Below are 15,993 nucleotides of genomic sequence, written 5' to 3' on the forward strand. Positions count from 1 at the left end.
CGCATCACCCACTCCCCGTTGCCCCTCCGTCACCCACTCCCTTTTTTCCCCCTTCCATCAATCACCCCTAACCTTACTCTCCAATATTCACTCTTCCCTTTCTTTCCCACTCCTATTTCTGTTCTTACTTCTGTTTTCCCTCCATTTATTATTTTTTTTTCACATTTTCTTCCCTCCCTCCTTTCCTTTCGTTTTCTTCTTTACTTTCCCTTCCCACTTTCACTACTCTTTCCTTCTTTCATCTTATTCCCTTCATACCTCACTTCTTTCCCCTTCCGTCCTTCTTCCTCGTGTTTCCCTCTTCCTCCCATCCCCCTAAATCCCTTCATCTTTCCCGTCCCTCTGCTATCCCTTCCCCTTTTTCCTCTGTCCCTCGTTTCATTCCTCCCCTACTTTTCCTTCTTATCTACCTCTATTACCTCTTGAATTTCTTTCCTTTTCTTACTCCTGCCTTTCCTAACTACCCCACCTCTTTCCTTCTCCAAACCCTCCCCACCCTGCTTCAGCCCCTTCTTTCCCCTTCCTCCTCCTTTGTCCAACACTCCTCTCCCTGCTTCAGCCCCTCCTTCCCCCTTCTTCCTCCTTCCCCCAAGCACCGCAAGTTTCCGAACCACCCTAACCAGTGTAGCAAAAACATACAAACAGAAAAATCTGTAACATATACAAATTCCTTAACGATGTCATTTCCATCTCTTATTGGGAGGAATGGGAACTGTGGAGGGGGGGAGGGGTAAAAGAGAGTCATAGGCCCGTATTCTTATCGGTTAAGGAAGCTCCTTAACGCCTTTACCCAGGCGACTTATTTGGCTTTATTACTCTTTACTATCGTTTTCCGTGTCACATAAATAATTCGAATACCATTATACTCATCTGTATTATAATGATCCGACTGCTGTATGTTTGTTGGTCTGTTACCGTAACACAGCAAAAATGGCGCATGTAGATCAAATATTTGTTAGAGCAAGGTACCGTTAAAATACTCTAACCTGAAGAATAAAACAATTTCCAATCCAATCGCGCGACCGGTTCCCGAGTTGTGACTCATTTCTGAAAATAGGAAGTGACTTGAAATCGAGCAGAGGCAGCCGAAGGCAGCCTCTCAGCGAGTTATACAAATATAGATTAACTAGCTGAATTTAAAAAAAAAAAAAAAAAGTTAATCGCTAAGGCAGGGGTGTTAAGGAACTTCCTTAACCGGCGAGAATAAGGACCATAGATGAGGGTGAGGGGAATGATGGGGTGAAAGAAAAGTGGAGAGAAGGAGGCAACGGAAGGAAGGAAACAGAAAAGGAGAAGAATGATGAAGGGGGAGGGAAAGAGAAATGATAAGAAGAGGAAGAAAAGAAAGTGACAGACAGGGGCAGGGAAGAGAAAGGGCAGGAGGCAGGATGGAAGGCAGTAAGGAAGGAAAGAAAATCGTGTAATGGAGAGATCGAAAGAGAAGAAAGGGGGCGACTCAAGACATGAAGGAGAGATGAGGAGAGGGATGAAAGAGATGAGGATGGAAGTATGCAAGGGAAGGGAAGGGAGGGAGATGGAGCAGTAAGGAAGAAAGATATGCGTGAAGGGAGAGGATTGGAAAAAGGGCAAATACAATAGAAAGAAGATGAGCGTGAGCGGGGCAGGGTTGAAAAAGAGAGGAAGGTCAGTAGAGGTGAGGGAAAGATAGAGTGAAATGTTTAGGGAGAAAAAATATCGTGATGGTAATAGGTGAGTGAGAGGGGAGAGGGAAAGCGAGATAAAAGGTGGGAAGGGTACGGGGGTGTGGAGGTCAGGCGAGAGAAAAGTGCCTAAATTATTATATTCTTTTAAGGGGAAAATATGAGAACGTGAAGAAAGAGTAAAGGATGTGTGTGTGTGTGTGTGTGTGTGTGTGTGTGTGTGTGTGTGTGTGTGTGTTTATATCCTTGGAAGCATCTTTGAGTCTGGTATAACAGCATGCACGTACAGTATATACATGAGCACTTCCGCTTGTGGGTGTGTGCTTCTATGCATTAATGCCTGTGATTGTGTATGTACATCCGGGTTATTGGTGTGCAACGTAATTTTACTGGGATGGTTCTGAATGAGTGAGGTGGTAAATTCCCGCAAGCAACGTCCAGTCACCATTAATCAAGCAAGGCGCCGTAATTTCTACCTGCTTATGTCACCTGTGTTTATATATCAACCTTGACCCGCCCCACCCATCCTCATTTTTTATTCTTTCCTCCTCTTCTTTCTGAGAGAGAGAGAGAGAGAGAGAGAGAGAGAGAGAGAGAAAAAAAAAAATAACTGAAACCTAAAAAAAGGAATATATCCGAAACCTATACTGGTCAAAAGGCAATAATTACAAACACACACACACACACACACCTGTCCCTTCACACCACCTTCTCTCTCTCAGTCATTCAGTTCCTCCTCTCTCACTCTCCTTCTCATCACCTTTGCCATTATCGTCCACAAAACCCATCGTCACCTCCTCCCGGCCATCTTCTTCCCCATCGACACATTCCATTATCTTTTCCAATTTTCAGCCACCTCCAGGTCTTTTCTGCTTCATTTTATCCTTGATTCTTGTTTTTTCCTTTCCTGCACGACATTTTTCCACGACATTTTTCCTCTCCCTCTTGGGTATTCTCTCTGTCTCACATATTTATTTCTCTCCTCTTTCTTTCGGTATGTCTTCCCTCAGTTTTCTTCCTACCTTATTACTAAGCTGCTGGTGACTCTCTCTCTCTCTCTCTCTCTCTCTCCACCAATCCTCTCTATATTTTTCTTAACCTCTCCTCCTCCTCCACCTCTACACAGTTCATCTTCCTCTCCACACTTCATGCTTCTCATTTCACCTACTTTTTTTTTTTTATCATCATCTCCCCTCTCTTCGCATCCCATTTCTCTCATATCCTTGATTCTCTTTCCCCTCCAACTATTTCCTGTTTTTCCTCCCTCCCTATGTCTAACTGCAAACAATCAACTTGTGACCAACTAAACGCCTGGGACAAATAAAAATTCTACCAGTGTTATAAGAGAGACCGTGAATGAAATATCAAAACCCTGACCTCTACTATACTCCTTTTACCTTAGCTTGGCCCAGATTCTTGTCTTTTTGCAGCTTTTTTTTCATACAAGTCAATGGAGGAAAAAGACAATACTATGGCTCTACATCCTTTCCACAACAAGTCTTCGTGACTAGCACCTTATTCTAGTGTTAATCAATTGTTACAACTCAGCATTCACGATGGAGAGATGGCAATTTTACGTCAGGTTAGAATAAATGTACTATAGTAATATATTAGTTTATGTCACTGTACCTCACGGCTGGAAAATGGCAAATGCAACTACAACATTAAATCATTACCATCAACCTCATCATCAACATGGCATTGTTATCTTGTCTAAGGATTAGGAAACAAAAAATGAGAAAGTAGGAAAGAGGGAGAACTATTAGTGATATTGTCACGGGGTTTTTATAATATCACGGTAATTTTGGGATATAAATGGTTAAATGTTATTTAAATTGATATTAATATTCAATAATATTAATGAGCAGAGACAATGATTGTCTTGCTACATCAAGCAACGATTACTTTACGGTGGCCTACTTCGCACGATTCTCTCAGAACGAGAATTTACAAACTTTCTCAACAGTACACAGCAGAGACTAGTTACTCACAAATGCTGAATTAGTACTGTTAGCCTCTGGAGAAAGTTACTTCACCCCTGACAATAAATAACTAATACTAACATCAGGTTCTTGCCGATGCTTAACTCCCAGGTGGCACAACGGATATTAAGTTAATACAACAAGACTGGTCTAAGTACCAGTTATGAAAGCAAACGTTTATGCAAGCTAGGAGCTGTATGGAAAATAAGCTTAATTATGGAGAAATGAAACAAGATTTTACTTTACATGGAGCTCAAGAAAAGAACTGTTAAATTTATTAATTACAAAAAAATAAATTTAACGTTACAATTCAAATCAAATTAAATGAGACGCACTCACTCACTCACGCAATAGCTAAATACTTACGCCTAGGAAAAAACACCTTAATTAAACTCTTATAACTAGGGAAATACAAGAAGGAAATACTATAGTCGATGAATGCTGCGTATCACCCAAGCTGAACTAGGATGGAAGTACTGAAGAACTGTGGAGTTTGGGTACTAGCTGACCTCACACTGCTGGCACAGGACCTCTCTCCGTCACAACAAACACTCGACTGAATTCAAATAATGTATAGGAAGGACGCACGAGCCACCGGAAGAAGGCGTGGCTAACGGTTTAGGCAAGCAGAGGCGAACGATAAAGAAACAAATGTATCGCTCAGTAGAGCACTTAGTGACGTGCATTAAATCGGTCACTTTTGAAAGTGACGAATGTTTTGAAAAGTATACTCCGAAATGGAGGGAGAAACGGTTAGCTGAGCGATACACAGTGAGTTTTCCACTAATAGTTCGTGGCTTCTCACAAAACGGAAATGTCGCGAATTGATTCGTGACAATATGAGTAACGGAAGCCATTCACACATCACTGAAGCCCGCGGAATCCCGACCCAGTCTCACAAGTCTACCCATCTGTGTATTTTTTCTTCCGTTTTTCTTTACAGATGTGCTTCATATTACACCTGACAAACAAAGTTATTCCACTGGCTGTCTTGTTAAAAAGGGGAGTAAAATCCTTGCCATGTGCTCCCCCGTGAATAATTAACTCATCAACTCGATCTACTGTCACTTCACCAACCTTATCGATTTCCATACCAAGCTTTCTCACACACTCATTTACCACATCCATTCACCTTCTTCTGGGCCGTCCATGCCTCCTCCCATCCTCAGACTTACCCACATATAACCTCTTTACCACACTGTCCTTAACATTCACCACCTGAAATATTCCCTCTAATTAGTTAACAGCAGCAATTTGCAAGTCTTAGGTAACCATTCGACACCAATTAATTAAACAATCAGAACAAAGCAGTCATATAAAGGACACACGGATGGAATCTGGCACAACCATATTCTACCTGACTCTTATATTTTTGGCTTTATCGATATGTATGACGAGAAATTTTCTTGATATAGGCCATACCGACTTCCAGAAAATCATTGATAGTGTTCGCCATAGAAGACATGAGAAGATGAAAGTCCATGGCTGTAACACTCAGGTGACATGACAACTGATGGACGATAAATGCAGTCATAATTAACAGGAAAGAATTATAACAGACGAATGCTTTAAGGGAAGTGCCACAAGGTTTATTTGTAGGTTCTCTTCCGTCTCTGGGTTATACTGTAAAATCATGCTTACAAAATTTATGTTATACAGTATCAGTACTTGTTGATGGTATGAAAAATCAGTATCAGAGGAGATAAACTTGCAGAAGAGACAAGTAATTTGCAGATGTTCAGAATAACTGTTTAATCACGGTTATATGTTTCAACTGAATGTTAATAATGATAAATACAAAATCTTACATGTCACCAATAAATTATGAAATATTATTTATACAAAGAACAATATTCAACTCCGGAAGGTAAACAAGAAAAAAAAATCGGACTAACCAAGTCAACAGTGTACAGATTCACTGGAAAAGCATTTGAATTTAAATCAGAGAATATTCTCACCTTCTACAGTTCCATAGTGCATTCACATCTGAAGTACTGTGTTCAGTTCTGGCCACCATATCTTAAAAAACGTAATTGAAAAAATTAAGAATATCTATCTCAATATGGATGTATGTATATATAGCACATATCTATTGATAGATAGATTGACTGACTGACAGACAGACAGATAGATGGACAGACAAATAGTTTTTAAGGAACCTCATAATATGCAGAAGGAACAATGCCAGCAGCTCACAGTGTTGTTTCCTTCAAGAAAAATAAATACACGAAAGAGAGCCAAATTTAAGAATCGTTCATTTCAAGATTCCTGCATACATTACATTTAAAAAGACTGAAGGTCATGGGCAGAGGGAAATTGATAATACTTCACAATGGACCAATTGCATTTTTAGTAACAGCAGTAGTTGTTTTTTTTTGCCAACGTTTCCAGACAGATTAGGCAAAACGTTTCTTCTGCCATGGAGATATAAAGAAGAAACTAACCAGCAGTGTGGCAAAGTATGATACACACTTTTTTATATATATCTAGCATCTAATCCCCAACACTGGACTATGTCATCTTCATCACTGGGATACAGCAACAGTGCAACACGGTTATGCAATCAGTCAATTAAAATTACTTTTCCTTAAGAGAATAAGACGGTGCCGAATATAGTTTTCCATCCATCGTTTGCAGTGAAAATTTTCTTTTACAGTTTTGACTCTGAATGGAGAGATTGGTGGTTGCGGAGGGAAGCTATTTATCTTTTTTATTCTTATGTACAATTCATGGCAAAAAATACATCGTCAAAAGCCAGCTGTGTTACTTTTTTTTACTTTGTACTCCCACTCTGTTGTATCCCCCCCCCCTCTCCTCACCTCGCTTAGCCGTCATCTCCCCTCTCCACCTACTCTTTTCTCTAGGTATTTTTTTGTCTTTCTCCTCCCCACACGTCCAACCGATTAATCTTTTATCTCCCAGCCACTCCTCTTCCAATCATCCAACCTCCCTCCTCTCTCAGCCCTTTCTACCAAACAGCCCACCCTTCCTCCTCTCGCAGCCCTCCCTACCCAACAGTCCACCCCTCCTCCTCCCTCAGCCCTTTCTACCCAACAGCCCACCCTTCCTCCCTCTCCCAGCCCTTACTACCCAACAGCCCACCCTTCCTTCCCTCCCATCCCTCCCTACCCAACAGCCCACCCTTCCTTCCCCTTCCAGCCCTCCCCACCCAACAGCCCACCCTTCCTTCCCTCCCAGCCCTCCCTCCCCAACAGCCCATCCTTCCTTCGCTCCCAGCCCTGCCTACCCAACAGCCCACCCTTCCTTCGCTCCCAGCCCTCCCTACCCAACAGCCCACCCTTCCTTCCCTCCCACCCCTCCCTACCCAACAGCCCACCCTTCCTTCCCTCCCAACCCTCCCTACCCAACAGCCCACTCTTCCTTCCCTCCCAGCCCTCCCTACCCAACAGCCCACCCTTCCTTCCCTCCCAGCCCTACCTACCCAACAGCCCACCCTTCCATCCCTCCCAGCCCCCCCTACCCAACAGCCTACCCTTCCTTCCCTCCCAACCCTCCCTACCAAACAGCCCACCCTTCCTTCCCTCCCAACCCTCCCTACCCAACAGCCCACCCTTCCTTCCCACCCCACCCAACCAACCCAACAGCCCACCCTTCCTCCTCCTCCCAACCCTCCCTACACAACCACCCTGTCTCCATACTCACACGCTTTCTTCATCCCCACTCACATTTTTTCCACTGCCCATACATCTCGTTCTCCACTTTCCCTCCTTACCGTCTTACCCTCCTTCCCCTCCTCCTCCTTTCCTCCTATTCTCTAACTTCTCCCATCCAAGTTCTTACTCTACCACTCGCCCTTACCTACCCGCTACCCCATTCACTCTTTCACCCCCACCAAGTACCCTCCCTTGCCTCCCCTCTCTATCTTCCCCTCCCCATCCATATACACACCCTTCCCCCTTCCCTATATCCAGCGGCCGCCTTATGAGTTCCACCACTGATGTTAATGAGTAAAGAAAGGCAAAATCTCGTCCACTCACTGAAGTTTCTGTTGCAGTCTTTACCCACATACTGTACTTAGTTCTGTCTCTGTCTCTGTCTGTCTGTCTGTCTCCCTCCCTCTCTCTCTCTCTCTCTCTCTCTCTCTCTGTCAGTGAATACTGCTCCTGTCTGTGTCTGTCATTTTCCAAGTAATTTACCCTGCATGTTCACGTACACCGTAGGATGGGGCAAATCCGACCCCTGGGGGAAACTTCGACCGGCTTGAAATAAGTGTAAGATATATAAAATAAGAGAAATAAATAAAAAAGAAAAATAATTATTGAAACTGAAGATTAGAGATTTCTTTTATATTTATTTAAAAAATTTTCAAATCGGTTTAAGTCACCCCCCTTCCCCCAGCGGTCGAATATGCTCTCTCTCTCTCTCTCTCTCTCTCTCACACACACACACACACACACACACATCGCCGCAGTCACCCTCTGTCATGTCAACTCTCTTCTTTTTGCCTCACCTCATCCGGTCACTCTGTTTTCTTCTTTTCCTTTCACTTCCATCAACCATCACCATATTAACACTAAAATTGTGAGAAAACGTTGGTAGCAGCAAGCACTAAAAAAAAGGACCCAGTTTAAGATACAGAAACCAAGAAGAATCCAGAATATGAAAATGAAAGCAAAAGGGAGTGAGAACCACCAACAGAGTAGCCAGGAAAATGGGCCAGACATCCATTTACCCCTCATTCAAGCACACGAAATTCTCTGGTCCACCCCACAGGTAAGAACGATACACTGGAAAACAGGCTTCATAATGCCAATGAGAGAGAGAGAGAGAGAGAGAGAGAGAGAGACAGACAGACAGACAGACAGACAGAGAGAGAGAGAGAGAGAGAGAGAGAGAGAGAGACAGACAGACAGACAGAGAGAGAGAGAGAGAGAGAGAGAGAGAGAGAGAGAGAGAGAGAGAGAGAGAGAGAGAGAGAGCCGTCAGCTGCCATAATTAAGAAAAGGATAAAAGTTTCATATGATTTTCCATACGTTTTTCACCTGCATGTATTTCTATCTCTCATCTAACAGACACTGACCAGGAGATTACATGTGGTGGCAGTGTGCATGGAGTAGCTACAGGCGAGAACAAGGGAACTAAACCTTTTATTTCCCTGCATCTCGCCGGGGGAGGGACCCTGGATCGACTTTGGTGAGGCGCTGTCTACCACGAGGGAGTGAAGGATCCCTGCACGGAGTATGTACTGTACTGTACTTGCGGGACGACCTCACAGCAGTTGATTACTTGTGGCAGATCAGTCTACTCGGCCAGACAGACCGAGGTTAAACAACAACAACAAAGACAGCAACAACAACAACTTCTGTAGGGTCATCAATGCCTCATTTTACCCTTTAACTCAGTCACACATACAGCATTTCACCATCCAGTGCACGTCCACTCATTGTGACCGCACACACAATCATCTACTCTTTGATTAACAAAAATATCATAATATCTTAATTCAATTCTTCAACAAATCACTTTTTTACTACTATGGTTCCCAGAGAATATCCTCATTCTTCCCTTATTTTACATTTTTTTTTATATATATACTCTTGTCGCAGGTTAATATGGACAGTAACAAACCATTATGCAGTTTTCTTGCAGCCACTATGCTCAGTACTCTATTCCGTGGCAAGGCCCTCATAGTACCACTTTTTATTTTTCCTTGAATCTCTCTTCTTTCCAGTTCCTTTCCACATTAAACTCTTAGCTCAAGGAATTAGTTTGATCCGCTGGACCTATGTTTCCACCTGGTTTTCACAAAGACTAATTCCTCCATGAACATATATTTCCACATGGGTCTATTCCATAACAAGGAACAACTTACCCTACGAAGCCGTTCCCCATGGACGTATTTTGCCCAGTCCACCCACCCACCAACCTGAACACCTTCCCCATCCACTCAACCTACACACACACACACTTCATCCATTTATCCATCTCCCTTGCCCAATCACCCCACTAATATACCCATCCCACCGATCCGTCAACCCACCTTGCCCATCCATTCAGCCTGGTCATCCACCTATAAAGGCTACCTACTCACCCACCCATCTATCCTGCCCATCCGCTCACCCTACCCACCCACAAAGCCAACCCACTCACCCACCCACCATACCACTTACTCATCTACTCACCCCATCCACAACCCAGCCTACCCAACCATCCACCCCGCACACTCATCAACTCTGTCCGCCTGCCATCCAAACTCACTGTGTCTAGCCACCCCACCCAGCTATCCCACCCACCCCACCTATCCCATATACTACTATAACCAATCTCCTCTCTCTCTCTCTCTCTCTCTCTCTCTCTCTCTCTCTCTCAGGAACAGCAGCTTATATTACAGCAAAGGTCCTCGGGTTCGAGGGATTTACCACGAGCTAAATGTAATTTTATACGACCGACTAGGACAAAATAAAATGCATAAGTTAAGAGACAGAGGGACGCGAACTTGTTCCAGAGACAGTTCGTTTAGATTAAACTGCCGAGCCTTAATGATAATGACTAGTCCTGGCTTGGGCTGGATTAATGTATTTCAGTGTAATATCAGTGTTCAATCTGTACATGGATGGGGTAATAAAAGAGGTACAAGGTAGGGTAGTGGATGTTGGAGTGGCCCTGGTGAGAGAGGACAGTGTTTGGAAACTCCCTGTACTGTTGTTTGTAGATGATACCGTGTTGTTGAGTGAAGACGAAGGGGAGCTGCAAGGCTTGGTGGATGAGTTTGGGAGAGTGTGTAAGAAACGGAATCTAAAGGTGAATGTAGGGAAGAGTAAAGTGATGGTCTTTGAGAGAGGTGAAGTCAGTGAATGTACAGCGAGGTTGGATGGTGAGGAATTGGAAAATGTGAGTGCGTTTAAGTACTTGGGTAGTGTGATGAGTAAGGATGGAGGTTTGGAGGGTGAAGTGCTTGAAAGGGTACAGCAGGGAAGAAAGGTTGCTGGTTCATTGAAAGCAGTGATAAGAAACAAGGAAGTGAGCATGGAAGTGAAAAAGTTACTACATGACAGTATTGTGATACCAACTCTAACGTATGGAAGTGAAGCTTGGACGTTGTTGGAAGGACACAAGTCAAGAGTGAGAGCAGTGGAAATGAGTTATTTAAGAGGAGCCTGTGGAGTCACATGGAGAGACAGGCTGACGAATGAGGATAAAAAGGAGCGTTGTGGTGTGGATGTGGATGTGATAGGAAGCGTTATGAGGAACACTGAGGTGGTTTGGCCATGTGGAGAGGATGGAGGGTGAAAGACTGACGAAGAGAGTGTATGTGGAGTGAGAGGTGGAGGTGGGAAGAGGGAGGGGGAGGCCGAGGATGAAAAGGAGGGAAGGGGGGGAGAGGAATATGAGAGAGGGGGTGTGAGTTGGGAGCAGGGCAGTGAAATGGCGGGGAACAGGGCGACTTGGATGCGATTTGTTTGTGGCCACCCAAACGGGATTGAGGCGTCTGGCAATAGATAGATAGATAGATAGATGTAGATGTTGCTGTGGATGGAAGAATAGATGCAGAAGTGAAGTTTAGAATGAATGAAGTAGGTAAGGTGCTGGGAGGAATGAAAAAAGTGTTTAGATGTCGTTCGCTTAGAATGGATGTAAAGAGAAGGCTGTATGAGGGTGTTGTGGTACCGACTGCATTATATGGGGCTGAAACATGGAATATGGGTGTAGCAGAGAGGAAAAGTTTGAATGTAATGGAGATGAGGTGTCTGAGGAGTATGTGTGGAGTGACGAGTATGGATAGAGTGCGAAATGATGAAGTGCGAAGGAGAACTGGAGTTGTTCGGGAGATGGGTGGTAGAGTTGAGCAGAGGGTGTTGCGATGGTTTGGGCATATGGAGAGAATGGAAAATGAGCGATTGGTGAAAAAGATAACCAGATCTGATGTGAGAGGTGTAAGGCTGAGAGGGAGACCACGAATAGGATGGATGGGCAGTGTGAAGAGAGTGCTGGATGCGAGAGGGATGTCTGTTGAGCAAGGAAGAGTGGCTGTGCGTGACAGAAATAAATGGTGGGAAATTGTGAATGAATAAATGATGACGCAGCCCTGAGGGGATATTCTCCCGCATTTGGTCTGATCAGATAGTCAGGTCAGGTGCGGGTAAGGGGATGGGTCTATTATGATGTGGCAGGGGTAAACGAGTTCTGCTGTCGGGCCCTGCTGCGGATATCACTGATTGCACTGCGCAGTTGACCCTTGTGTGGTGTGATGCGGTGAGGATCTGTCCCTTCTCCCTTTTGGGGCTAAGATGTGAATGAATTTGTTTGAATGGATGAGCAAATTGGGAGTGTGTCGTCCTGTCTCGGCTACCTCCCTTTTCTTGGGGGAAGCAGCCTAGGTATATAGATAGATAGATAACAGAGACCTTTCTTTACACTACCACAACAAGACTGGCCTTCATTGCCCTTACCACAACAATAGTCATTTTTGTTTACACCTGCAGTACTGGCCGTTTTTGCTCACACTACCACAAAAAACACTGGCCTTTTACACTGCCATTAAAACACTTACCGGTACCTTTTTGCTTTCAATCCTACAACGCTGGCCTTTTTGTTTACAGTACCAGAACACTAGCCATTTTGTTTACGCCACCACAATACTGGCCTTTATTTACACTACCACAACACGCCTTTGTTTACACTACCACAACACTGGCCTTTGTTTACACTACCACAACACTGGCCTTTGTTTACACTACCACAACACTGGCCTTTGTTTACACTTCCACAACACTGGCCTTTATTTACACTACTGCAACACTGGCCTTTGTTCACACTTCCACAACACTGGTCTTTATTTACACTACCAACACTGGTCTTTATTTACACTACCACAACACTGGTCTTTATTTACACTACCACAACACTGGTCTTTATTTACACTACCTCAACACTGGTCTTTATTTACACTACCGCAACACTGGTCTTTATTTACACTACCGCAACACTGGTCTTTATTTACACTACCACAACACTGGTCTTTATTTACACTACCACAACACTGGTCTTTATTTACACTACCACAACACTGGTCTTTATTTACACTACCTCAACACTGGTCTTTATTTACACTACCGCAACACTGGTCTTTATTTACACTACCGCAACACTGGTTTTTATTTACACTACCGCAACACTGGTCTTTATTTACACTACCGCAACACTGGTCTTTATTTACACTACCGCAACACTGGTCTTTATTTACACTACCGCAACACTGGTCTTTATTTACACTACCGCAACACTGGTCTTTATTTACACTACCGCAACACTGGTCTTTATTTACACTACCGCAACACTGGTCTTTATTTACACTACCGCAACACTGGTCTTTATTTACACTACCGCAACACTGACCTTTGTTTACACTAACACAGCACTGGCCCTTTTGTTTACACGATCATCACAACATTGGCCTTTGTTTACATTACCATCACAACACTGGCCTTTGTTTACATTACCATCACAACACTGACCTTTGTTTACACTACACCACAACATTGGCCTTTGTTTACATTACCATCACAACACTGGCCTTTGTTTACATTACCATTACAACATTGGCCTTTGTTTACATTACCATTACAACACTGGCCTTTGTTTACACTACACAACATTGGCCTTTGTTTACACTACCACCACAACACTGGCCTTTGTTTACACTACCACCACAACACTGACCTTTGCCTACACTATAACAACATTGGACATTGCTTAGAATGCTGCTGTCTTTCTAATTCTCTGCCTTACCAAAACATTTGGATGCTTTGTAAGATAAACTTTCTGTTTTTACTCATCAAAATTTATTATAAAATTAACCACATTTCAAGACGATGGTGTCTACTGAATGACCTATTTTCCTTTTGTTCTTCTCATGAATGTGTCAGTGTAACGCTCGATGCGGCTTCCAGTGATGGGTGATCACAAGACGTACCAAAATGCACGTACGTCCTTAATCATTTAGAATTTCTCTTCCCACGACACATCACCATCCTTCATATACTTCAGGAAAATTTAACACTCCACTGTGTGTGACTTTCTAAGTGTGATGAATTTTATCCTTAAGTAAATGCGGGATTATGGGCTCAAATTTAACACCTTCACCACAAGAGTTTCTTCCTAAGGTGCAAAAGACCGTCTGGGGGCGGCAGAATTTCTTGGAGACGCTTGGCAAACACTGACGAACCATCAACAACGATTGTTGGGTTAGCGTTGTGATCCTCAGCTTACAAATGTACGTTATTCCATTCAATCTCTTGTTTTCTGCTGTCATACCAGCAACAGAGCCATAACGTTATATTACCAATACCTGGAGGTTTCGAGTTAGAGGTGACAGTCATCGTCTCCGAATTCTCAATGCAAAGCTGTAACTCCGAGCAAGAATAATCAAAGTCAGTGTCAGCACACGCTTTATGAGTAATTCTGATTGATATAATTTACAAGAGAAAAAGCGTAGGAGAATTATTGTTGTGTACGCCGCGTCTTTCTTTTCAAAACCGTGATTATTTAATTTAAGTCGGTGTTATATATATTTTCCAGTAATAAAGTTAACATATTTCCTAAGTCTTGGACTTGAGAAAAATTCCTACGTAGGAAATCCCACGCAGATCCTAGGCAGCGTTTATTAATATATTTCCAAGACTTAGTTCCAGCTGATAACAGTTCTTAAGACTCTCCTAGGAATGTTTATTAATACGGGCCCTGGGCACGATACTGGTAGCTTGTCATCTTGGACTCGTAGGCATGGCCATTGATTTAGAAGAGTGACGCAATATAGAGCCGTTAATCTGGTGTATGGTATCCCCTGAGTAGCATTACACAAGAAATAAACACCAGTCCTCAGCGACATGATACTGTCTAGCCATGCAAAGCCGGAGAACTTTGCTGCTGATGAAAAATATTGCGTTATTTTCTTTACCTTTTCCAACGTAATGTGAGCATGCGCGTGCTCAGTAATTTAACTGAATGCACGAACACACACACACACACACACACACACACACACACACACACACACACACAGTATTTTTTCACTAAGTGTTTCTCAGCTGAGCAAACTATGACATTATCACTGGACTGGACTGGATGTGAAGGGCTAGAATGTGATTGAAACAGCGTGAATTAACCATTGGATTAGTATTTCACAAACTATGTATCATTACGACTGATGTTCGTTTGACTGTAATGCAAGTTGGCGGTTATACTTGCTGGCATTTGGGTCATCGGACAGTTGTGCTGCCAAGGCAAGTACCCGGCCAACAAACTCATTAATGTATTTAATATTTCATTTATTATCTGTTAAGCCGCAGGATATCTGAATATAATTTAGCTATAACTAACTATGCAAAAGTTGTGGTTCTACTCTTCTCATTAATGCACACATTATTTTGGAAGAATTATACTTAAATGCTGACATGGTTTTATGTGATATAGCAGTTATGGCAAGACCTGCACTCTTTGCAAGTATGAACATAAAGAGAACATAAGTAATTATTTGATGTTATTACAGTTAATCCATTTCAACAAGAAAGACTTTCGTAATTCCAGAGGAAACATAATCCACTGAAAGCCACATACATATTCGGATGATTAAAATTATTATCAGTAAATATCCATTCCGCATTTCATTGACGTTCCTGACGAACCAAGGGGATATATAGCATTTCTGAAATACTGCTGGCGTTGAGGGGAGGGAGGGGGTTATAGGGACCATGTAACTGTAATGGTGCTGAGGGGAGAGGGAAGGGGTATTGATGGGAAACAAAGGAGTGAAGCTGAATGGCAGAAAGATGAGGAGAGTAGAAAGGACTGAAATGGTGTTTAGGGGAAAAGAAAGGCAGCACCTGGAGCAAAAGCGTAATTGCAATTTTTAACGAGAAAAAAATTCACACACATTTGGCCTTAATTTTCTGGTACACATTAAGCCGTGGGTCACAGGCAGCGAGGAGGACGGGCATGGTGATTAGTTTTTGTCGTCCGGGTGAGCCAATACCCATCAGGGGCCAGCTTTATAAACTTTCCTTTATATTTTTGTAGCTGCCAAACAGCTTGCAATCAAACCAGAGTAAATAGTCATTGAAAAAATACAAAAACTAAAACGATCTGTGATAAAATTTAACTAACAGATATATATTTTGTACACTATTTAAGAACACTTATAATAACGGCTTATATAAGAAATTCTCCCTCATGTTGTTGATTCCAGCACGCCGCTGATTAGTCCTCAACGCATATTTGTGTCTCATTCAGTAACACAAGGTATAGCTCGCAGGATTACTCCAGTTTTGACGTCTATTATACACACGCTTGCGAGGAAAGAGCGGGTATTGTGTTTTTGAGTGTGTGTGTGT

Source organism: Coenobita brevimanus, chromosome 80 (assembly GCF_032717465.1).
Source record: "Coenobita brevimanus isolate Jiangsu-jjx chromosome 80, ASM3271746v2, whole genome shotgun sequence".
NCBI classification, from domain to species: Eukaryota; Metazoa; Arthropoda; class Malacostraca; order Decapoda; family Coenobitidae; genus Coenobita; species Coenobita brevimanus.